The 27,535-nt window shown below is 37.3% G+C and overlaps 1 protein-coding gene across 1 annotated transcript in view; it reads right to left on the reverse strand.

Moving 5' to 3' along the window:
• Positions 1-27,535, reverse strand: part of fgd (faciogenital dysplasia) — a 58,535-nt gene that overhangs the window by 15,166 nt on the left and 15,834 nt on the right. The gene's annotated exons all lie outside the window — the stretch shown is intronic.

The raw sequence follows: 27,535 nt of genomic DNA on the forward strand, positions 1-27,535 counted from the left end.
TATTATATTTAGCTACTGCACACAAAATGATCTATAATTTAATGTATTTCCAAAGTTTTACATGATTTAACAAGGAGATTTTTTTTTCTTTTTGCATTTCATTGCATATGTTGTTAAATGGTTGCATCAAGGAGAGCATTTGGTGAGCAATTCTGGAAGTAAACCAGAATCACTGGTCACAGGACTGCACAATTTGTGTATATGAAAGAAATCAAGTTAACAATGTTATTTGTCATTGTCAGCAATAAAAGTCAAGACTAATATTGATATTGTGCATTAAAAATGGTATTGCATAATATCAAGCCTTTAGTGTTGAAACAGAGCACTAATCTACTTAATACAGCGATTGCCTTTTTGAATAAACCTTTTCCTCACAGTATTATGTTGAAAAACACCATCTTACAGCTGTATAAATTCCTCAGAATAAGCTCCTTCAGGTATGACCTTGGACTCAGCATGTGTTTAAGTATATTTTAAGTGAATCACACAGACACAGAGATGCATTGGTACTGCTCTATGCCACTAGTAGCACACACTGGGAGCCATATTGGATTCTGCCACACTGCGCTACACTATCGCACCACATTACTGACTACATCTTTGTGTGCCTCTCTATGTATTCATGATGACCTTTTTGTAAGACAAAGACATGGTTCTTCTGCAATTTGATTTGGTCCCTTGTTACTAATGGCCAGGCATTTAAGATAACAACAAATGTAGTGCCATTTGAACAATAAATAGCCCAAAAACGTGATATAAATACAGAATGAACATTCACTTCAGGTAATATAAAATCATTCTTTTTCCTCTACAAAACTACATGTTTACACACCTGTGGAGCATAAAATTGTTTAATGAATATGCTCATTGTTTGGTAGCCCATTTTGGGAAGTTTTGAAGATGAAGTCAGATGCCTCCAGAAAGAGTTAACATGTACAGTAATAAAAAAAAGTATATGGCAGAAGTATGGTTTCAACTGACAAAAAGGAGATCTATAGAGACCAGAAAACATTATTTCTGAACAACCTCTTTGTTTATTTGAAGCTTTTGGATTTGTCACATGATTTCAGTCCCAACTGGATTATAGCCTAAAATTGCAGCAGGCCTTGGACACATCCCTGGCACATCTAATTTGGTATTTGTCAGCTCTGCTCCAGGCAGCAGCTACGAGAACCATAGTCTGTAATGTAGACCGTTACGGTGCCTGCTCCATGTAGCACCTTCACTGCCTTTCCATTTTGTTATCCGCAGAGGAATACAAAAAATATATATCCAAGTTAGACACGCTTCTCTTTTTAAAATTGCACTTTAAAATTGCAGTTTGGAGACTTTTTTGCAATCAGAGTCAGCAGTGAGTCAAAAAGGAAACGCTTGACCTATGAAACAGACAGCCCTGTAAAGCACTCTTTGACCCTAGACTGACGGGGTCCTTCTTGGGAAAAGCAAACAAACCTCCAAGACAAGGAGCATGATGGGAAAGAGAAAAGGGGGGTGAGCGTACCTATGGAAACAATTGCCGTGGTTACCTGAGTGAAAACCTGGTGCCCTTATGAGCCAGAGTCTAACACCAAACAGGAACTTGATGATACAGCAGAGAGACGAGCTGACACCAATGTTTTTGAATTAGATTTTGCAAGTGTAAAATACTCTGACTGTAGGACTTAATGAAATTAGAGTCTCACCATACTGTGTCTTTAAAATGGAATAAAAATAGCACATTTATGATAGATGACTACTAGATTGTAAGGTATGCGGTTAGATTCAATTTTGAATGTGGTTATTTGCAGAGTACTGCATTATTTAAGTACATTTTACATATGAATCTCCAAAATATCAAATATTACTCACAAATAAAAAGTACAGTCCCAGATTTTATTCTCTCCTGTGCCCCAACTGTGTGTAAGCTCCTGTGTAACCAAACAAACAATCTAGCCATTTGTTTATTCGAAAAATATCATATGAAGCAATTTTCACAATAAAATAAATGAACACTGGAAATGTGTTATTTTTGGCTAGAAAAGAGTATTTCCCTGCACACTGACAGGCTGATGATTTGCAGTGGCAAGGCAACATTAACATTTAAATGTTTTCCCCTCTTCTGTTGCTCATAAAAGAATTTTTGAGTATTTGCCAATTTTAATAGACATTTTGTAAAAATGAAAGCGTAAGTCGTAAGGCTTTTACCTTGACCGCTCCGTGTGTTGAGTCTCACATGTCCAAAGTCCAAAGGGCGAGAGAATGGAATCTACCAAAAAGCCCAATCAATATCACAGCTACCCCTGCCCTCCCCGTCTGCCCCGGCCTGACCGAGACTAGCCTTTGTCACAACCACACACACGCACACGCACACACACACACGCGCACACACACACCCTCACACACACACAAACATACATTCATACACACAAATTCATACACACAGCCTGGGAAGTGCTTCAAAGCCTGTTCTAGCGTTTCAGTCGCACAAAGCCTGGTCCAGGTGCACTTGAGGAGCTGCACCTGTGAGCTCACCTGTCGAACCAGATTCAACCCTAAGATCCTCCCCCACCTCACAACACGGTGACGTATAGCAATAAGGAGGTGGAAAGTACTGTAACTAGATATTTTTTGCTTCCCGGGGTGCAATAAAAATGTGTACATGAAAACTATTTTACTTGAATATTCTAATTTGAACCTTAGGTGAGTAGTGGCCAGACTTTATAAGAAGCAAGGTGTTCTGCTTTTAGATTATTATTAATAAGCAAAGGACCTTTGAACCTTGGTGTGGAAGTGGTCACAACAGTAGTACTACAAAGCAGAACCATTAATAGCATTCATGGCATTTTATATCATAGATGTCAGGACAAATAACTTTAAAGATTACACTGTCCATAAAATACATTTTTTTGGCTCATACTGTATATTATAGCTCAGATATTCAGCTAATGATAAAAAAATTGAAAACTGAAAAGCTGAATTTTACAAAAATTTCTGGATTTATATTTGAGACAATCCTAACACTCAAGTAGCACTTTTGCAGGGGATGTTTATGCCATTTGTACTAATTTTATTTTATTTTTTTTTTGAAGTAAAAGTACTTTTACTGGAATATTTAGCATTTTGCGTACTTCCCTACCACATTGACTACCCTATTGCTCAACCATCCGAATAGCAAACGGCTGAGGCATTTTTGGAACATGCGACAAGGCAACCAGCCAAACATCCATCGATACTTCTTAAAAGTCTAGACTAAGGCACTTGTACTAGTCTATGAGTTAATTAATTTTGACAAGAGTAAGTAGGATTAGTATGCTGTAATCTACATCCAAGCACTAATCCTTACAAAATGCCTCCAGTTTTACACAAATACATATTACATCCAAAAATACTTGTCACTCTTTGCTTTGTGTCAGTATATGGTCATTATACTGTATGTCAGCAGTTAAAGTTGTAACCTGTTATTGCACCTCATGTGATGTAATTTACTATAGACTACAGTCACATTAAGTACTTTGAAAAGTATTTTGGCCCCTAACCAGAAACTCTACATTTCAGATACAGTCAGGAACAGTGCGAGCATCACCTGTTTCTAAAACTATTCTGACACTTTGAGGTATTCGACAGGGATGAGGCCATGCTGTCTGAGGTACGAGCTCAAAAGTGCAGTTGAATTACTGGTGACAGGAGAAAGAACTCCAGGAATGTACTTGTTATGTCACGTACCATATGGTTTCAAGTACTTTCACCTCAACAGCTCTTCGAGAGAGAGATACCATTTTGGATGCAAGTTGGAGGTTAATGACAGGTTACAAACTGCTGTAATACACACTTTGCAATTTTGGACAAGGTGAAAATTAAACTTGTTGACTACCACACTGAAGGCTTCATATATATTTGTGAGGGTATTTGGAAGGGTAAGCAGGAACTGAGAGAGGTAAATGGGGAAGTAGCATTAGAGCTGGCTAGAAATGAACCAATATTCTAATAAGCTATGCTACACAAGGTTACATGATATGAAAAAAATTGTTATACGGAACTGCCCTGCATAAGAAAAGTAATAGGGACAGATGGAAACCGCTATTTAGCTATAATCTGGTGTAGAACATATGTGTTTTGATAAGTTCAATGTCCCTGTATATTGTCCCTTCAAATAAAAACTATACTAAACAAAAACGGATCAATAATAATGGCTTTTACACTTCCATGGTTTCACTACAAACCTGTATGTGTCTGCCCTATTCATACTAAAACCATACTTAATTGTGTAGCTACACAGCAAAGTTTGGAGTTGAAGTTTGGGAAAAAATGACGATGAAGGTGATGATGACACAGGCTTGATTCATTTAGCCCAAAACAAAGCAAACCCAAATACTGTAAATTGATTCACCTTTTTAGTACACTCCCATTATGCCCTGTTGTGTAAATATCAAAAAACAGTCTAACAAACTAACTCATAAATACATTTTGATTTTGGGTGGATTGTAATTAAAAAGTACCAAGAATTATACAAAAAAAAACATATTTTGTCTGTTACCATTATTACTCAAAATCATATTTGGAAATATAATTGTAATGAAATCACAAAATCAAAAAGCAAAATTTAACTTTTATATGTGAATCTGGGATGTCTTATCTCATCAGCGCTGTAAAGACTACAGAGTGGAAGTCGCTCAATGGAAATGTTGAGTTTTCTCATTAAAATAATTTTGAATCTGAATTGAAATCAGTATAAAAATGCTGACATGTCCTTGGGTCATCTAAAGGTGCTGGAATAATGTGAATATTTGAATGTTAATAGACATTTACATTGCATCTTATATGAACTTCAAACTGCAAAAAGCCACAGCCAAAACCTCAATGTCACTATCAATGACAGCCAGAAGGCACACCACATACGCATTATTACCCATCCTCCCTTGAGTCTCCCTTTCCCTTACAGCAACAGATCACACAGATTCAGTCAAGTCTCCGCAGTCAGTCAGTGTCAGAATCATACCCATAACCCCCCTGCTGGGCCCCCTATCTCCTTCCTCCACCAGCACTAGACTCCCTGTAGAGAGGCAGCCGGGATGCACTCATTATCCCAACATCAGCACCAAGTCTTCTGCCTGTCTACATGTGAAGCACCTCTCCTCCCAGACTGAATCGATCAAGTCTGTTACTGGTCTATTCTGCGATGATTTATAATGGACATCAAATGGTACAAACTCTAAACTAGTCCCCATAGAATGCACAGACAATGAATGTGAATGATGTATAGACAGGCACAGAAGGTTTGTGACCCACTTTAAAGTAGCTTTCCCTGCGTGCCATGTGACTTTGATGGCACCTTGTCTCCTTGCCCTACCAGCAGGAGACAGTAATGAGCACTCTCACCTTGAGCTGCTGTCATTGAGCAGAAACTCACCCACACATACTTCATAAGTTATTTAAAAATATATTTGGGACCAATGACAGATTACTCCTGTATACAGTCCACTGAAACTGTGCTATTTTAGAATTCATCTTATAAATGACATAAAAGCAAAATTTATTTTTAGAATACATACCTCTGGTTTATTACTACTTGTACACAAACAAATCTCTTCAACTTTTCCAAAATGTCCCCTTTTTTACTTTGTAAACTAGTGCCAATGATTCTATTAGATTATCATTTCATACAAAACACTTGACAGCACAGTTCAAGATAAGGTTTATAGCTGAGACAACAAATGAACATAGTAATCATATCTGTTCTGCATTTAGGTTAACCACGGAGATGTTATCAATTTTCCTGAGATGTTCCACAATACAATTTACTTATCTTGTTTTTATTAGTAAAAATATACCTGGAAAAACATTCAAACATGTAGAAGAAATGATTTTCTTTTGTTACAATATATAGTAGTGACAAAATGACTACCAGATAAAACATTGAAAAATATATTTGATCTCAATATGACAATCTGACATTGTATCGCAACAAACAAAACCTTATCTCTTCAATAGCTCAAATAGTGGGTGGAGTATATTTTTAAGTGAATGCATCCTTGATCACACATGGAGAGGAACAGGATCCCATTCCACCTCTAACCCACAGAGCAAATCTCTTATCTGTGACAATCAGCATTTGTCCCTCACAGGCACCCTTACACCCTGCCCCACTGGCTTTAACAAACACAATATTACAGATGGATCAGAGCCTCTCCAATCACATGCTGGTGTCTGGCTTGAGATTAAAATCTATATTCATTTATTTTTCATTAGACAGAGGGAACACAGTCATCCATGCCACCTCTTCTGTTGTATTGTTGTAAAGCTTAGTTGGACTTCTAGTTAGGCTTGTCTCCCACCCTGAATCAGGTCAGTGGGCACAGCAGACTCCCTGTGTGTCACCAAAAATATATAGAAAAATGTTGCCAGCGCCCGTGGATAAGGACAGAGATATTTTAGAATGATAACATAGGGGGAAAAAACTAGGAGGTGAAAACAGATGGCAGATAAAGATGGAATTAAGAAGGCTATGGAGCAATGAATGAGAAAAGCACAGGGGGTTAACTTGCATGTGGGCAGTGTGTAGTAATATGGGGGAAAAAAAAGAAAACAGAAATAAACATAAATAGGGTAATCCTGTCACAAGAGGTCACAGCTGAACTTTAAGTGTCAGCCCCAAACAAGGATAAATGTATAGAATGATTTGTTAAAAGGACATAAACCTATTGAAAACTAAAGTGTCTGTTGGGTGCAGTCTAAGTGGAGAGCGAAGAAGAGTTTCCTGCAAGGGCAACAGCACTGATCTACTTTCCAAAAAATAGTAGGTATGTCAGTGACGCAAGTAATAGTTTTACTTTTACCAAAGATGGGGGTAAAATAATCTTCTGCACTTAAAATATTCTGTGATAAACTGTGTCAAATAGGAAAACTAAGTCAAGACTCTTAACACTCCTTGGAAAGAAGATTTAAAGAAGGGGTATTAAACAAAAATATTTTTCTACAATGTTATAATGTTCCCACATCCTTGAAGAGGTTTTTGAACCCTCCTTACAGGTGACTTGTACAGATCCTTGTCATGGTCAGCTTGCAAGCTTATGGCAGTCCAAACATGATGCAAACCTCAACATGCAATGCAATGTGCAGTAGTTTCATTAGCCGAGTGCAATCCAGTTGTGTTGTAATAGCACTCTGAAGGGGGAGTGACTTATCGTGGGGACAAAAGGGAGGCTAGATTCAGAGCATCAAAACTAAAAGTGAAACTCATAAAACATGTCAATACGTTGTTTTTGGTAACATGGTGATCTAAAAATGTTTTGTGTTAGCAGTTAATACCCTATAGGAGTAAATACCCCCCTACAATGGAGTTATAAAATTTAAATGACAAAGAATTTACATTTTGGCATTTTGATGGAAAATGTAATAAATGTAAACTATCAAATGGACTATTTTTGTAATTTGGTTACACAGTTTCAAAGGCACAACTGAAATAATGATTTGTCAAGCAAAAGTAATTGCTGAACAGTCAATAACATTAATAAAATATTAAGATGAAGCTTTACTTTGCTGTCCTATCAACCCAATAGTATAAGTAGCCCTCTTGCATTGCACTTGGGCAGATCGAGTATGTGTGAGCTCAAGACAACCTGAACATGTTAATAGGAACACCCCTGGGTTTACTAAAAGCCAAAACAGGACAAGGCTTTGATTCAAGAGTTTCTGTGAAGACCTCCACAAAAGGTGGCCAGATTTTAACAATAGATGACGTTGGTAGAGATCTCTGCCCAGAAACTGCAGGAACCCAAGGCATTACTAAACCGAAAGTAGCAATTAGGACAAGTAATACACACACAGTTACAAGCAGCCTGAAGAGGACTACCCAACCCCACTGTCCCAGAAACTAGTGACGCCTGCCACAGTGCCTCTTAATGGATGCATTCCGGGCTACATTAAAACAAAAAGACTCAGTAATGAAGCTATAACTAGAATTGTCCATTCTCTGCTAACGTGATGTTGTTACCATTATAACTGCAGGTGGTAATGGAAAAACGAATCAACGTTTCCATAGGTGCTGGGGGCATCAACAGTGGAGGTCATGTCAAAAACAGACTGGCATAATAATGAGTCACTGAAGCCCCACAAGCTTATATTAGCATTTTAGAAAAAACATTTTATTCTCTGTAGGTATTCTCAGCATTTAATGGCAAATGTTTAGAATCAGTGTGGAAAAATGACTTAACTGTAAATATACAAATGTATTATTTACTTAAAATTCTTTATTTAAGATTTGGAATTGCACAATATTTTTGTACTATTAGCCTCTTCGATGGTTACTATTCTAAAATCTAGTAACACTAACTGTGCCTCATTACAAATATGAAATATAATGGTTTTGTGGCCTAAATAAGGACAATTTAATTCTAAAAATTAAGATTTTTAAAGTCATACAATTTTATGATTATGAGATAAAATCTATGTCTTTGCTGAGATTACATTTTAGACTTTTATATATCTATAGTCTATCTTTCTGTGTATGTCTGTGTAGCTGCATAGTGTTGAGATGAGATTGATGCCTGTATTGACAGGTGGAATTAACCAGTCATTGCAGTGGACACAACTAGTTACAAAGAGTCAAAAAGGTTAACACAATTATTGATTTATTGTAAGTAGTTTGTCTGTGTGGACCACAGTAGCCAAACTCACACCCGCCCACCAGTCAACAAATTAGCATGTATACATTACTGTGTTTAGAGCCATCTGCCTCTCAGTCCAAGACTTACCCAAACACTTAACTTGGGTCAACACATTTTTACTGTTAACACCAAACTATTTATTATTTCAAGACCACAGAGGAAAAAAAAATCAGTAGCCAATACCAAACATACAGTATAATAGTCACTTTCACTTTCAATAAAACACAAGCCACAGTGAGCATAATGTTTTACACACAACCAGGACATGGCTCCCACGGCCGCAAAATTAGGGCTCTGAAATAACAGGCTTCCCACTGAACAAGAAGCAGAAGGCAGTTTGAATGGTCTGAACACCCCTAATCTGGACTGTTGTGTATAAAGCCTGTAGATTTTTGGGTTTAGAACAAATTTGAAATGTAAGGTAAATGTAATGTAATGATTTATGTACTGGTAGTTAATATTTCAATCTACCAGTCTACTTCCAAAATATATTAATGCTTGCTAATTAATTGTGAAACTCATTGGAATAGGGATATTAAGATTATCTGATTAATCAATAATCATGAATATTCACATCACACTGTCAACTAATCATGGTCATATTAAAAGCCAAATTTAGTCACTTCTAGTCAATCTATTTTCCAAGTTGGTTTTTGGTATCAATAACTGTGAATTACAAAAATTATCTTGTTTCTTCAAATATGATCATCTAAAATTTGGGCAGATCAGAAACAACTCTGAATTCTTTTAGTTTCCCCTGTACCCACCCATGTGAGTGTACAAGGTGAGAGGTGTACGCCCATCACAACCCCTATCAGACAGGATGGATGAGCACTATCAAAGGGTGTGTCCAGTGTGTCCCAATCCTGCTGAGAGCTGGACACTCCCAGGGAGGAGTGATCCCTTCCAGGTCAACATGTTACCTATCCCATGTACTTTTACTTTGAAAAGGTGTAGATACAAAGGGCTGGGAGTAATTTTGGTGCTGATAAATGCTGGACTTAAACCAAAATCCACAGAGAGACAGAAAAGGTCACGCAGCCCTTGTTTGACGTCAGTTTGGAAATGTCACTTGGTTCTGCTCCTCAAAAGGACGCAACTGTGTGTAGTATATTTTATAGGCAGGTTACATGAACCATAACAATTTACTGCTACACATTCCTTTTTCTAATATTTAGAGATAGCTATAAAGTTCAAAGTTTTATAAACACTATTCAGTCTATTTACCTAACCCACCCACCTAACCCTTGTGCTTAAATGTGCACAAGTTAAGATTTCTAATAGAAAGTCTGCCACCTCCATGAAGTTACTGCTTTGTACGAAATGTTCCACACCATGGCATTAAAGTTATCTATCTGGAGCAAGCAGGTGATGCAATGAAGCAATGAAGTTCGAAGTGGAGAGGCGTTTTCAAGGTTTTGAGCAATTAAATAAACACCTATAACTGAATAAATTATCTGTGAGATTACTGTGGAAAATTAGTAAAAGTAAAACAGTAACACATAACCAACTTTTAACATTGTTTAAACAGTCAGATTCTTTTATTTGTTGGTTAGTTTTATTACTTGTGTCTTATGAATGAAGTCTACAAGGGAGCCTGTCATGAGAAAATGCTGTATTTTGTGGCTTCAAGGAGCTGAGTCAGCCATCTTAGTAGGCAGCAAATCATCATCAAGCTGAACAATAAACCTTGTAATTAAAGACAATATTGGATGTGGGCAGAAAGCATGAAGATACCAAAACAGTGTGAATACAGTAGGGCCCTGTTATGAAAGCCAGGTGTACAGTACAGACTAATGAAGGCTCTGTTTCCTTTGTACTGGCCTCCTCCCAGCAACTCACTGCAGTGCTCAGAGCCACAGACCCACCCAGTGCTTCCTCTGCACTGAACACAAGCTCACTCAAACATATAGGCTACTATGGCAACATTATTTGTGCAATCAAGTCATAACAAAACTGAACTATGGCAAGAGGACAAAGGTAGAAACTTCCAATGCTCCAGTGCCAATAAAAAGATCTTGTTAAATGGACTTGCAGGGTGATAAGATTAATATATGAAAAAGTGATAATATAGGTCTGCAATGTATAGACAGACCAAATGTGTCAGCAAAACTGAACTTGTTCTAACAGTACAGTTATTACAAGAAATTATAATATACCCTTGTGGAATAAAAATCAAATTTACTTTCTGATTGTGAGCATTTTTATTTCAATTAGAATTAGGCCTGTCACGATAAATACTATATTGATTTATCGTTCAGTGATAGACGGAGTATTTCTGAGGTTCAGTATTTATCGTGAGGATTTTTCTTTGTTACTTAGTTATTTTTCAGTACTATGATTAAATTTCTAATGTAAAGGGTTGAATTATGAACTTCTATCTTCACTAACTAACTATGTAAGTGTGGCATTCTGTTATATATTTATCGCAAGTTATATTCTTTAATTCTGCTTTATGGTTTTGTTAAAATATTATTGTTTATTGTTATCTATATTTTAGGGATGTAACAATAACCGAAATATCGTGATATCGTATCGTCAAAATTCTCACAATGATATCATGGACCATCACAGTATATCAAATTACAAGTCTCTTTGCTTAAATTAAGAGTTATGGTGCAGCAATCGCTAAAAAAAAAGATACATACATAGATCATGATTTAGTTCAGAGATTATGAAATAACAGTTCTAAGCACTTTTAAGTCTTAGTTCTTTGGATTAAGTCTTGCCAAGGCATTTTACGAGGAAAAAATAACATATTAACAGTTTTAGCTGTTTAGCCTCCATAAAATATCACAGTAAATATTGTACCGTGAGATGTATATCATAAAAATATTGTACAGAGATATTGTGAGTTTTCCCACGATATCACAATAAATATCGTACCGTGAGGTTCATACCTTGACAATATTGTATCTTGAGACTTGGATATCGTTACACCTCTATTATTTACTTCAGCAATACATCGCACTCAAAATGTGTTATCGCAACAGACCTAATTAGAATAGTAAACCGTAAAAGTGATTGTTTCATTCATTTATAACTCAATACTCGACCTATAGCCTCTTCAACCACCATCGCAAACAGCATGTAGGCGGCATGGTAGTAGTGGGGACTTAACTGATAATGTTGTGGATAATGGGCAGACAACTCAACCATCTGAGCAACTTTCGCCCCGCTATTATCTTACCACAACTATTACTTGTACTATTACTGCAACAGCACAATTACTATTTTTACTGCGCAGGTGAAATTACTGACACTGTGTACACCAAATCATAGGTATAAGTTGGTACAAAACAACATTTTCCCATGACTAAGCTAAGTCCTCTCCTCCTTGTTGCCGTATATCAATGACCCATGCAGGATTACTGAAGACTATCCTGGAACTAACCATTTAAGGCATTTTAAGTAGCACAGGCCCCTCCATGTGTGCAGGTATTGACTTTTACAAGGAGACATTAAAGTGCACCCTGACGTGAATATGGCAGGAAAGGATCCTCTAAATCCCCAAAGGAAAGAGTGGGTTACAGTCTAAGTGAAATGGTTAGCTCAGTATTGCTAACACATGCAAACCGCTAGCATGCATAGCAACAGTCCCCTAAAGCAAAATCTTGTAAAACAGTGTTACTAGCCTCTGGAGAACATCTTTATCTATGTAGCATGTGACTTTACAAATACACACAAACACGGCATCATTTTAATAGGAAAAAATAAATGAAGGGATAGATCTACAACATAAATAAAAATACAAAAATACCAAATATAGGCCTAGTTTTGATTTTTTCTGCGAGAGTATACAGTAACAGGTCTACTGCTACCAAATCTTTATAACCTAATGGTCCTTGTCACCTTCAAGGCAATCAAAGAGTTTCACATCAAAGACAGGATCACCAGACGTCCCTATTTACCCGGGACAGTCCCAGTTTTGAGCCCTGTGTCCCCTGTCATTGCAGATTTATCCAAAGTCATTGATTTATCCCAGTTTTATACAAGAAATTTCCCAGGTGTCTCCCTATTTTTCACCAGTTTGATACCTGCCAATAGTAAAAAAGCAGCATAAATTGTCATTTGTTTAGGTAAAATACAGAAAAATTTGCTTAAAAATGACCAAAACACAAAGACAATGTGACTATACTGACACATGTTAGTCATGAGTGGGCCAAGTGCATAACAATTTTCCTTAATTACTCACTCATTTCACAATTTTATTATTACCTGCCTTCACAAGCCGGGAGTGTCCCAGTTTCTGATTTTGAAAATCTGGTCATCCTAATCAAAGTACCACTCACCCATTCACATATACACTCATACACCATTGTACACAGACACTGGGGATGAGGTGGGTTAAGTGTCTTGCCCTAGAACACAACAACAGCATACACCTGTGAGAAATGACCACTCTAACAATGATGTTTATGTTGAGAGCCACATTCAACCTTCAACCTTCACAGTGGACAGACACTTTACCAACTGAGCTACAGTCACCCCCTCATCACTGCTACAGTTGACCTATGACTAGAATACACAACTTTACTGACTTGTTTTAATGGAAGTACTCACATTATAAATGTGCTATACCTATTACTGCTGCTAACTTGCACTTATTGACAATAGATAAAAAAGAGATTTAACATTGAGATTCAAAATGTAAACAATGAATTCAGTATTCGTCATACATTTTCTAATCTTCATGCAAAAGGATGTGTATTGAAAAAATTATGTTCTGTCAGTTCTTTCACACAGTTGGAGGTAAGAATTTTTTGCATGTCATTTTTCCCGCCTTCTCTTACGAAGCACAAAAACAACCAGCATGCTTGAGTGGAGACAAGAGAGCGCCTAACCCTTTCCGACTGAGTGCCCGAGCCGAATGGTGAGGACATGTTCACCATACGCACGCAAGTCTCAAAAACACCCCCTCTCCTACTGTCCTGTGTCAGCAAAAGTTCAGACTCCAGCTCGCACCAGCTGCACTTTCCTGTGTCTAAGTGGTAGGGCGAAGATTAATTAAAATCAAATTCAAATTAGACAATTAGCAAATCACAAAAAATTGCATTTTTTAAGTACAAAAACAAACAACAAAATATCTTATGTCTTATTCTGCATAAAATGGTTAACCCTGTAGTTTAGATCTTTAGGCAAGGTAAGGTATCTTTATTGACATACATTTCATGCAAAACAACAACTTTACAAACAAGTTCTCAAATGTGATTCTTGTATTAGTTTCTCAGTTTATATTTCAGTCTCTTTCTCAAAGGCACACTCTGTAACCCTGTGGAGATGTCATTGCTCTGCCTGGAATGTTCAACAGCATGATATTAAACAGGTCTACCTTACACTTACTCAATTACAGGTGCAAAAAATGTAGCTCAAAAATACCTCACATTCAGACTGTGAGCATGGTTGCCTCTCCACAGATCTGACCTGTTAACTTGGTCTGGTTAAGTCTCCTTGAATATAGAATATACCATCCTGTGAAACATTCAAGACAAAACAATAGCATCTCAATGGAGAAAACCGTTGGACGGGCCCCCCACCAGAAAAGTTACACAATGCACCTTTAATTTAACTGAATTATTAATACATAAATTGCCAATATAATCCTACAATACTTCCAATAATCTCACAATACTTCTCAATCACAATCAGATATATCACAATCTTGCAGCCCTACAGCCCTAGTCCTGCGTCAGCTAAAGTTCAGATTCCAGATCTCACCAGGCTGCTCTTTAAACAACCACACATCGCCTATTTCTGTGAGTAAGTGGCACTGCTGGATTCATGGCTGTCATTATGTAATCTCTTGACGTTCATGTTTTTTGCTGATTCCTATAATCACGATGCCAGTGATGCAGGAAATACCTCAGAGGGCTGTGAGGAAGACCCCAGGTGCCCTGAGTTACACAGGAAGTACTGGCTATAATTACTCTGGTGATGGAGCACAATAATCGGACTGACTATTAGTCCTGGTATCTACAGTATATGGGTTTTTCCACAAGAGCTGCAAATGCTTAAGTTGTCTCTAAGTATTTCCTCTGATTCATACAAAGAGGGAGGGATAACTTTGGTGATGGCAAAGTAAAAGACAGCCAATTTGAAACATTTGAGGGTAGAGGGTCTGTGACTTTCTTGTCTCCATACAGATGTTATCGCCACTGTCATAGTCATGTTTTTCAGCTTGGGGTATATATTACTAAATAAAACATTCTTACTGTGAGAGGGGTCACCTCTATCCATATGTTGCCTGTAATTTGGCCCGATAGCTTCACTGAGACAAATGTGTTTAACGTCATACTGTGGAACATTCTAGGCAGTATAAGTCTAAGTCTACCAACACAGAGACGGCAGTAGCTCAGTTGGTAGAGCATTCGCCCACTGATCTAAAGGTTGGTGGTTTGAATCCAGCTCTCAACATAAACATCACAGGTCAGATCCACTGACCCACAGGTTGGCTGGTGTGATTCCAGCTCCCACAGATGAATGCTGTTGTGTCCTTGGGCAAGACACTTAACCCACAGTGTCTGCGTACACTGGTGTATGGTGAGTGGTTCCTTGTTGTAAAGTGCTTTGAGTGCCTTGAAGGTGGAAAAGTGCTATAGAAAAATATGACCATTACCATTTAGATGGACTTCCTCCAAGTTACAATGTGCATCTTTAACTAAATAAAAGACTAAAGCCTTCAGATGACAAGGTGAACATCACTCTATATAATGTAACATTGATTTGTTTTTAACAAATTTAACTTTGAATGTTACTTTGATTTCTTCAGCATAAAAAAAAAAAAAGTATTGTGAACTCAATCAAAACATGTCTTATTACACCCCTGTAAGGCATTATGGAAAAGAAAGTTCATTTGTGCAGCACAAATCCTCTTATAGACTGGATATCCCATGCATGCAGCTGCTATACACTGGCACTACTGTACTGAACATAATGACTGTGGACATTGTGGCTCAGAGGCATCCATTCCTCTGGCCTGCACTGTACGTAAACCTGTCCAAATGGAAGGAGCGCGGCGAAACATAACTCATAGGTTTTTCCACTGCCTGGGGTTTCCTTGATTTCACCTCCTTGCCCACTTACACTGCAGGCCTTTGTGCACTGGCCTTGAGCGGCACCTCCAAGAGACCAGCCAAACCCCAAAAACTGATGACTGAGGTTTCAATGAGAACTGTTTAGACTGTATCATACATCTCATCACAACCACTTAGAATTTTATGGTCACTGTAATCTCTAATTCAGTAAACAGAACCCGAGTCCAACTGTGCTAATGTGACAAAATGTGACAAAATATCCATGGATATCAGAATGATGAAAAATAGAGACTACTACCAACATATCCTCTCTTTTGAATGGGAAAAACTTTTCAAAATGTTGCAAAATAAAAGCAGATAAAATACTGAAAATTGTGAAAATTGTATTTGTATTCCCTTTTGATGCTGGTGTATCTAATAATATGACAGTATTTGCATGCAAACATATAGGCTTCAATTAACTGTTATGGAATGTGTAGTCTCATACTGAAAGTTGGTTCATGTTTCTGCTTCTAAAAATGCAGTGATTTGCATGTTAATCTGGTAAAGATTTTGCATCAGATGCCCTTTCTCATGTGACTCTTAAAATTTGCCACCAGCATAAAGTCTAACCTTGGTACTCAAATGCTATGTGGTTGGTTAACTTTCTACACCTTAGGCTAATGCTTTGCTTTTACAGTAAGTGCATGTGCCATTCCTTCCATTCTTCTACTCAAAACAACAACTCTTCCAAATGTCAACTGTAAACAATCTAGCGAAAGGAATTTAGGAGAGTTTTACAATCTGTTACTTTTTGCCTTTTTGCCCACAGATAATTTAGCTGATTAACAGTAAAGACACTGAAAATGAGAGAGAGAGAGAGAGAGAGAGAGAGAGAGAGAGAGAGACTTTATATATATATATATATATATATATATATATATATATATATATATATATATATATATATAGAGAGAGAGAGAGAGAGAGAGAGAGAGAGAGAGAGAGAGAGAGAGAGATTATATTAAAGAACCCTGTACTTGAAGTTGTAAGAGGTAATCTTGTCATAAACCCATCACATTTACTCTCCCCTACATGTGCAAATGGGTGATGACAATGACCATTTATTTATCACCATTGTTAGTATTTAATTGTTTCATAAAAAATAAATCAAGTGATCCAAACCACATGCTTTCCTGCCACAAGGTTAACTGTGATGTCTCAATTAAAAAGTCCCACTCTTTGACAAATCGATGGCTCTTGATCTAGATTAACATTTGATTAATTGTGAGTAGCACAATAGTAGTACTAACCCTAACCCTAACCCTAACCCAATATTTTGTTTTGGTCAACTTGATACATAAAAAATACACAAAGCTTTATATTAGCACTTTAATACAAAGAAATAGCTGCACAAAATGTGACTCAAAAGCACTTTTATAGGTTTGTGTTAAAATAAAGTGCTGTGGGTGAGTTAAAAGTCAATTTAAATGACACAGTTTGGGGAAAATAATAAAAATCAGCCCTATATATCGGCCCAAAAAGATTGGCAGAGCTTATCGGCCAATGGTATCAGCATTGGCCATGAACAAACTATAGATCGATCTCTAATTGCGAGTTCAAATATACCACTATTGCCCCCAGTCTACTGTTGTGTAATAGTGGCCAATTGCAGCAGGTTGATCTCAGTGTACATGCCCTTTCAGTCTGTAGCGACCCACAGCTCACTGAGCTGGGTCAAAGGGTCATTGATTAGTCTGAGGACTCCACTGTCTGCCACACAGCCAGCCTCATGCACAGCTGCACGACGGTCGCCATGGAAACACACATCCCACTAGAAGACGCTCCAGTCAGGGAAATTACAGTGTGCCAAACCAGAGCTCTTAATGCAGACAGCGTTTAATATTAGGGCGGACGAGCAGGGAGTGTGGCAAAATAAGTGGCCTCATGTTTTAAAATGTATAAACTCTATAGGAGGAAATTGAATATATTTTTTTTCACTCCTTACAAATTGCAAATTGAAGGCATTATCCACATCTATGGGTTATTCAGAGCTATTCAGATATGATTATGATTCACTACATTTAGTCTTGTATTTATAGGCTACTTGGTTTAGTCTTAGTTTAGTCCTGACCTAGTTCTGATTAGTCCTGGTTTAGTCTTCAGTCCTGGTTGGGTCCTGTTGCATGCTAGTTTTGTCACATCACCTCAGTCTTTAACACAGACTAGACTGAAAACTTACCTCTTCTCCCTGGCATTTACTACTAGAAAGACAGGATCTCTTGGTGTTTTGTTGTACTTCTCCTATGTACCGTGGTATCTCTATGTGAAGCACTTTGATGAATAGAAGTTTTTTTAAAGGTATACAGATATTATTATGGATTAGTCTACATAATTTTAGTTTTGGCTGTATTCCTGGTTTAGTCTATGGTTTAACCCTGACCTAGCCCACCTGGTAGAGTCCTGGTTTAGTCTTTAGTCCTGGTTTTGTCCTGTTGCTATGTTAGTTTTTATGAGATGCCTCTCTGGTTAAGATCTGGTTTTGTTCAGGGTAATTACTATAATTTTGTATAAAGACTTGTTTTAGTCACTCTGTGTAAGCCCCAGTTTCTTGGGTCAATCTTCCATACCTCCCACTGCAAATCATTCTGATATCATAGTATTCATGATTTTGCCTAAATATCTCTGGTATAAGTCACTGTATGACATCATTGCACAGTTAGTGGTCATCTTGTGTGCTAATCTGTACAGGACCCAGCTCTAGCCGCTCCTCTCAGAGCTTCTATTTACACAAAGTTGTAAAAATGTCAGCGGGAGATATCACGTTGGGTTTTATCAGTGAGACAAGACAGGGGCAATGAACCAAAAAAACCCTACAACCGTTCCCTGCTCACAACATTACACATCAGTGCTCCAAGATGCCAAGGGGCTAAAGCTTTCACTGCCAATTAGCGGACAAATCTAAACACAAACTCAAAATAGAGAACTCAAATAGAAAATATACTTTAGGGTTTAGCTTTGTGGAGAAAAATAGCCCCCAACACTTAAATAAAACATGGGGAGTAACATGTATATTTCAGAAGGCAGAAAGAATTAGCCTAGATTCTGCAGACAGCGCACCCAAACACTAGGAGAGCAGGCGTGCATTTTGAGTACTACAACACATGATTTCAAACACTACTACAAATATCCACTCACCGATTTAATCCATTACAATTCGGGATTTGTGTAGCATCTGTTCTGGTTCAGTCATTGAAAAAACATCCCAAAATCCAAGTTTGATTTAGTCCACAAGATGTCTATAGATGCTGTGTCGCTCTTAGTAAGACTGCTACTGCTACTACTGCCTCTCACTGTGTCTAACCCCACTGATGGCTCCTCCCCCTCCTCTACAAATGTCCCAACCCTAAAAAAAAAAAAAAAAATCTCCACTCCTCCACTCTCTCTGCGCCTCTGTGCCAGCCTTGATCCCTCGCTCCATTCAAAGCATAGAGAAGCAGAGTGGACTATAGTCAAACAATAGCAGCGCCTCCTGCCCGGACTAAAAGGAGCCCGGAGCAGTCCGCAACCAGGGCCATAATGCCTAGCCCAGCGGTCACCATGGAGACTAATGACGGGAGGGCAAGAGAGAGAGAGAGGGAGAGAGAGAAAGACAGAGAGAGGGGGAGAATGAAGGGGTGAATGAAGGATGGGGGAAGTGTGGCGGAGTACCAGTGGGCGTGCTAGCAGGGTATAGAATATTTAAGAGTAGATATTTGAAGTAAAAGTATGTAGTTAACTGGGTAACACTATGATATAGCATATTTTGTAAGTTAATTTGTAGTATTTACAATATATTGAGCTATTTTGAGCTATTTTTGAGCTAGTTCACTACAATAGGGCGGGGCGACAATTTAAAAATGTATCATGGTTTTTATTTTTGTTATTGATAAATCAAGTTTTTTTATTTAAATGTATATTTGTCTTATTAAAAACAAAAAAAAAACGGCTTTCAAAATTAATTTCTGGAATAAAACTATATAGACTGTTAATCACTGCCATTTACCTCAAAATATTGGACCAGTGTATTCCTCCAAAAGTCTGAATTCAGGATTAGACTTCTTGATTAAAAGATACAAGAATATCACTGTCAAATACAAATAACAGAATCTCAATCTCTATTAAAATTCAGTTAGATGCACATTTGATGTTAATGATGAGTTTTGGTGTTTTGGGTTGCAAATGCAAATCAGTGTACTATTATAAACAACATTATTTCCCCATATAATTTAACATATATTAGTTTGTTAACTCTAAATCATAGCATTCCATTTATAGGTGTTGCTAACAACATAAAGCTACAACAAGATAACTGCAATGTAATACAAGTTATTAAACTTTCTGTTTATATGTTTCTCATGACTGTAGTAAATTATAATAACATAGGAAGAGTTGCTATTTAGTGTACCTTTTGTTAGTCTGTAGAGTAACCAATCATTATCCAAGAGTAAAGGAAGCTTATACATGCAGTCAGTCCACCTGTAAGCCATACCACTCGCACATGTTGAATATTTATTGGCGACAGTCTCTTCAACTAATCAGACCAGTTCATTGATTTATTGCTCCAGCACCTGCCCTTTTGCTTTGAGAACAATTTGTGATCCTTGATTTGTAAATAATCAATGTTGCTCTATTCCCAGGAGAGCCACTTTGCTGCTTCTCCTCTCTCCCCCCATCCAAGACCACAAAGGCTCCAAAAACCTCTTCATATGCACATATCATTACCAGCAGCATTCCCCTCCCACGCCATTTCACCATATCACCTTTATATGGTTAGCCTTAAAGACAAGCTGACACTGCAAGACAAGTGCCCAGAATGCCATTGCTAACCATAGAAACAACTGCAGTTTGGAATGATAGCAGGCAGTTATGCTAGGAGAGGGTGCAAAGAGGGGGATGGGCCAGTTTGGGATGAAATAGAGCAGCTTTATAATTGTGGGTCAAATAGGGCCCCAATGATCCTCTTGTGGACACTATAACACACTTTATTCTATAGGACAAACCCATTCATCTTCTACAGCTTACTCCGGACCACCTGATAGAAATTCAGGATTTGGACTGCAGTTTGGATCATATATCAAAATTATTGTCTAGTTTTATGAATAATGCAAAAACAGGAATGCATCGCAGCAATGTATATTTAACACCAAGGCAGTGCATTTTTAATAACATCACATCATGTAATAATATATAAAGCCTACGACATACTGACAAAGGTGTAAATGCAATAAAAAATCAATGATTGCAATAATGTTACAGGTCCCTTATTACGCCATTACGACACAGAACAAAGGGTCTTCTTTTTATTGAGTTTATCTATAATGGTTTACTGCTGCTATGTTGTTATTGTCTTTGTGATAGTTTATGTTGAGGAGAACCAGAGATTAACATAGACTATAAAGAAATTTATCATATTGTACATTTTGTCAGGGATATTGCTGTATGTGGTTTTTATATGATTGCTTCAAACAGTTTTAATTATATTCACCATCAGAAACCTCCACAGATGAGAACAGGTGCCCCAGCAATAAAGCAGTATATAATCCTTGTTTAAGACACCCTGGGCAGCAATAGCAATGCAGAGGAAAACCTCTTCCATTGCACATATAAGACTGGATTTCTTTGTGGGCGATCTAATGAGCCATGGTGGTGCCTGATGCCCTTTTTGCACCACATAGAGGAATGTACGCACTGGGACATAAGCAGGAATGTGGGATCTCTCGCCTCCGCGCTACCTCCTCTAGACACACAAAAGATAATTGAACTGTAACGGGGCAATTCAAATTATTAGATGAGGTAAATAATACTAATGTTTGCTACTACTATTGCATCTTTCAGACTTAATTTTTATCTTCAGAAAAAAGCTACACGATCGATACCAATTTTGATACCACAAGGATTATTTAAAAAACACTTATTGAATCCTAGAATGTGGCTTTTAACCATATACACCGTATAAAGAAGGGGACTAAGGAAGTGTGACATCATCCAGACCATTTGGCTCCAGTCAAATGAAGCTCATGGTGCTGGCATTTACAGGGGCAAATTTGGAGCCAAGCCAAGCTCCAAATTAGGAATAAGAATTTATTAAAATGGCAAAATAAAAACACCAGGATCATGCAGGGTAGGTTAATACAAACATTTTAAGACAAAAATGACGAGGCTTACTGCAGCAGTTACAGAGAGAGGGGTGACAATCTCACCAATGTAAAGTCAATTGAAAACAGAGTTGATGGAGCCAGAAGGGCACCCATGTTCACTTCCCATTTTGAATGGGCAGGCTTGGCAGAGTTAGCTTTGTCCATTTATATATACAATCTATACTTTCACCACAAAATAATCATTATTTATTTAATATTATTATGTGGTAATTCTGATATAAACTAACTCTAAGACCATTCAAACACTATTCATGAAATAATGCTTGGTCAAATGAATGTCTAGTAAATGATGCTAGTTTTAGTATCCGGGTGTCCATTTTTACTCATTACAACTTCTGTGATGTGCTTAATGTGTCTGAATGGTGCCCCAAAGACCTACTGACCAAAGGACCTTGTCACATATGGCCAGTGTAATCAGCAGCCAAGCACCATATGGCAACATACACACGCCCCTCTATATTACTGTAATGAAATACAATATGGCCTCTGCTGATGCTAGTGTGGTCAAAAAAAAAAAAATAGCATCTATTTATCTGTACATTTTGCACAATACATTAAGAAAGCAAAGGAAAGAACAAAACTTCATAATTCTATAAAATATGCAGGTAGAGTAACCAAAATCTCAATGCAATCCCAAACATTGTTACTTCTAAATAGTAAAAGTAAAATTAAAATGTATTTTATAACATATTCTGATACATGGTCCAATCAGAGTACTGTATTCTGAATACTACATAGTATTACGAACTGCTTTATTTTTGTTACACTGTTTGTTGTACATTAACCTATATGCAATTAGAGAAGGAAAATGGCATATACTGCAAGAGTTGTGTTTTCTTTTTCTTCTCACTAATAATTTGCTGTTCAAAAATGAAATGATAATGTACCTCCACGTATACCTTTCAAGTTAGGAAAGTAACTGTATTCTGAATACCACTAACTGAAAGAGTAACCTTAACAGAACCCAGGTATTCAAAGTTAGTATGCTGAAAAAAGTATTTCCAGTACACATATTCAGTTGCTTCCCAACACTGCTTCTAAAAATACCATTAATATGACTATATTCCAGTGTAGTGGATTAATTTAATGGATATGAGAAGGATTTGCAGAATGTCAACAAAAGCTTTTTTTTTCTTTTGTCAACAAATGTGAATGTTCCTCATTGTGCCACACCACCTCAAATCTCTTTTATTTGTGCCCAGTTGTGTGTGACAAACAGGTCAAGTGTATGCCATGACAAAGTTGTTAACAGCTTTGCCAAAAATGTGTCTACGAATTTTCAAAGACCTGTAACTCACTGAGGGGCCTATTTACAAAAAGGCAATCCTCAAAGCACACATTTACATAAATAAATAATTGTCCTAATATGTAAATTTGTAGACCGCTGTGATGGCACACTTTGGTTTGTCTCTTTGCCAGTGTGAAACCCGGAAGAGAAGACAGAGCCGTCACCATGGAGACCACTCACATTCCACTGCACGTTGACCCGACTCCAGGGTTTTCAAAAAAAGATTCTCAAGGAAAAAAAAGGACCACACTGACTGATGGCATTTGAGAGAATTTAAAACAGGCAAGATAAAAAAAAAAAACAAGCAACAAAGATCTGCATCCAACCGTGACTGAAGAATGCTCAAAGTATAAGTAGCATAGTAACAGAGAGGTTAGCGTTCCTGTATCACAGTATAATGATTGTGCACTGGATTCTACGGTTGAGTAATGAGGAAATTTTTTGTCTTCATATCTATGTAGATTATTGTGTCTTCTCCTTAATTCCATAGGAGGGATGCACCGATGTAGCTTTTTCTGTTTATACTGTTGTCAATACTTTGCCTTTGCTGATAACAACTGACGCTAGGGCTGAGACTGAAAATATTTGTATGTTTCCATCAAACACAAATAGCGTATGGTGAAATGATCAGAATAGTTATTGTAACTGTTCTTTATCATTTAAGGTAACTACAGAACCACTTTCATAATATTACAAGGTGCTCTGAATCTAAATTGTCCAATAAATCGTTTTATTGCACCAAATTATAGTCCAAAATGGAATATCGTCAGTATAATGGAATCAATATCTTGAGGACGATATCTGTTATCAGTATCACATTGGCGCGTCCCTGTTCCATACAAACGCAAAAATAAAAATGTGAATTAAAATTGTCCATATACGGATTACGGATTATCCCTTTGACTCACTGAAAGTCACAGAAAGTAATATTTTTGATGACTGATTTGTTAGTACGTTTGGCAAAGTTGCAAGTTAATGAATTTGATGAAATATTAAATGTAGCTAAAAGCTAAAACATAACAAATTTGGCAAGTTCTTTGAAGATCTTCGTGTCAAAACAATCATAAGGGTCAATCATCTTTAGCAGCAAGTGAAAGCAAATGAATGAATAAATCTCCCACACCCCACAGTCAGTGACATCCGCGTTGAAGCTCTAATTCCATGGATCATCTTTCTCTGAGGGGAAATGCATTTGGACTGATTCAATATGAAGATCAATTAGGCTTTTAACAGGAAATAAGGTTAGGGCTGCTGCAGTTATAAATAATGACAGGTAATTTGATGTGTCACACAGAGTTGTTTCAGTGCCCTCAAATGGGGCGAGTGGCAGCCATTTTCCTAAACTCATTTGAAATTCAGCTGCCAAAATCAAAGCAGTGTTAAAATTACCCTAACAAGCAGGCTCTTCCCCCCAAAGGATGAATCATTAATATTTTACCCATAAGGAGTGTCTAAATTAGATATTAATATTTAAGATCATCTTCTATCTTAGAGAGAGGACTTAATTTGAATTACAAAGAATAACTACATAGTATATAGATTATGTTAAAAAGTGGGGTGGTTTCACATTTACACAGACTTCTGTAGACTGTGCTATTTTGAAAGATGGATGAAGGGGGCAAAGTCCAATTCAAAAGTAAAAAGAAGAAAAAAGAAACTTGGAAAACACTTGATTTTGTCCTGTAATGATTAACAAAATTAAGTCATGCGATTGAAATGTAATAGAATTTTCAAGTACTTCATTGAATGGGTTGTTTTTACAGGTGTGTTCACACTTGGTTTGATTTGGTACAGTTTGATCCAGAAGTAGACTTTAATTTATTTTGTTCTTGTCCTAGTTCAGTCCTGGTTTAGAGAATTAGTTATGTGTAATCCAAATTTTGATGTGGTGGGTGCAATTTTCTAGCCAGGCTGGCAACACCTAGTGAATCTGCTCAATTTCATTTCTCTCCAGCGATTAAGTCAGAAATCAGAATACACTAGATGGTTTGCAGTAACCCTGGAAGTGCGAGTTCAGGCACCAGCCAATCAGAGAAGAGCCATATATTCTGTGTTGACAACAATTCCCGAGATCGAAAATTTAAAGCCTGAACATAGTGAATGTTTGGGGAATTTTATCAAGGGGAAAGACGCTATGGCCCTTCTTCCTATGGGATTTGGGAAAAGCTTAATATACCAGTGAGCCCCGTTAGTGGTGTATTACATACGTCATGACCAAATAGGAGTGACTGAAGAAAAGTACTTGCCTATCGTCGAGCGAATAAATCATAATGCTGCGAGGTCTGACCGTTTCTACAAAGTGAAACCGGCTGATGAATCAGACTAGCAATTTTCACTATCTTCTCTCACACTGGACCAATGTGAAAATCTAAATGTTCAACTTTTTTTTTTAATTAAAATTTCAATTATAGTTTCAAAAATCATATACTCCTATCCCATAATCCTGCTATTACAACTCCCCCTGTATTCACAACTGCTAAAGCAATATTACCACAACTACTTATGTTGCTTCTACAATTACCACTTACATACTGAAGTGTTTTTTTTTTTTTTTTTTTTTACTGTTTCTGGTGGCAAATATCTGTCTATCCATTCGTCAATCCATCTATCATAGCCTCATCCTAGGACATACAGTAGCCTTGTTGTTAAGTTGTCTCTAGCATTTTTCCACTTAACCAGTAACACACCTCTCCCCAATAAAACACTTGGATAGATGATAGCAGCAGTTAGCGGTGATTGTTTGTCCACCCACGCGATGCTTCAGTCACATGACCATTTTCTGTCTCCTCACCCCATCCCCAGCATGCCCAGATGGTCCGCGATTATCAACGGCTCAGTGGAGATTACTGCGCAGTGAAGAAAAAAGGGAAAAGTATAATACAACGGAAGGAAATCTGAATCTCGCTGCCATGTGGGGTCAAAGGGGTGACCAAAGATAGACCTACAGTAGAAAGATGTATTTGTTGTTGATACTGAAAGCAGTTTGACTGAGAAGGTTATAACAAGATGGATAGAGCTACTTGGTAAGATAGGAATGGCTCTAGACCAATTCTTGAGGGCATTTGTCACTAAAGCAGTATTATTTGATAGATGGTGCGCAGTTAGGAAAGCAGTCCTCGAAGACTGAATGAAAAATGGTCTGCAACAGAACAATTTTAGGGAGTGCGCTTGACTGCTGGGACTTTCTCATGAAGAGAATATATCAAGCAGTGGCAAGAGGCAGTGGTAATCTCCCTCTACCTGCACCATTTTTGCTTTTATACTGGAGTCGCCTACTAAATAGAAAATGTGCCCCCACTGCAAAGTTAGCAGCTGCCAAATCTATATTATTGGATATTAAACATTATGTAGAAGTAATGTTATTTAATGTAAAGATCCTTGCTCTATATTATGCTACCACCCAAGACCAAACAAACCACTTTTCAATGACATCTGAACAACAATGCTCACAACTTGCCCAATGTTCAACTTCCTTAAATCAGATTTTTTCATTACATTTGTCTTTTAATTTACTGATGAAATCATGCTTGGGGAAATGGTTTCATTTTCCCAGCATGATAACATGCTTTGTACTATGTGTTACCTGAATAGGGGCAACAATCTGCTGTAATCTGGCATTTACATTGCAATTAAAGATCCTAATTAAAGAGCTGATATTACACTATATTCTGATACATGTTATAATGCATCCTCATTAAAAACATACCCGGAGTTGTATTTTGTTTCATTCATATTTAACACAATAATTGTGCATGTTCAGACTCTGTTCAACCTTGTGATGTCATGTGGTAATACAGGAAGGGTTCCACTGTGTTTTTAAACTCCACACACCTCCACTAGAATCATTTGGATAATTTCAGAGCTGAAATTGACAATCTCTACTGAACAAAAGGTCAAATGTATATGGAAGTATAGATGTAGATTTAAGTTTTGAATTAGAATATTTCATGATGAATGAAATAACTTGAATAAAAATTGTATAATTTTACATTACTTTTCAGCATCTTTAATTCAGACTGACAAAATTCAAGTTGAGAAATTCAGATCGAAAAATATTCAAGATGAGAAATTCAGATAAAAAAAAAAAACTCAAGTTGCCAAATTCAGATAAAAATTTTCAAGTTGAAAAGTTCAAGTTTTTAATGACTGTGTTACTTATGTTTTCATAGCATATTAAATTTTAGTTAGGCTACCTCAGTTACAAAATCAGGTATCTGTAGCAATGTTGGGCATAGCTTGCCAGTTGAGTCTAACAAAAAGAATATAGTCGAGCGATCAATGTTAATGCGCCACATACGGACTGATCCCAGGACTGAACCAGGTCTAAACCAGGAGTAAACCAGGTCTAAACCAGGTCTAAAACAAGACTGAACCAATACTGAGTGTCAGGAC

Source organism: Boleophthalmus pectinirostris, unplaced genomic scaffold, assembly GCF_026225935.1.
Source record: "Boleophthalmus pectinirostris isolate CB_2022bp ecotype Guang Dong unplaced genomic scaffold, ASM2622593v1 HiC_scaffold_8, whole genome shotgun sequence".
Classification (NCBI taxonomy): Eukaryota; Metazoa; Chordata; class Actinopteri; order Gobiiformes; family Gobiidae; genus Boleophthalmus; species Boleophthalmus pectinirostris.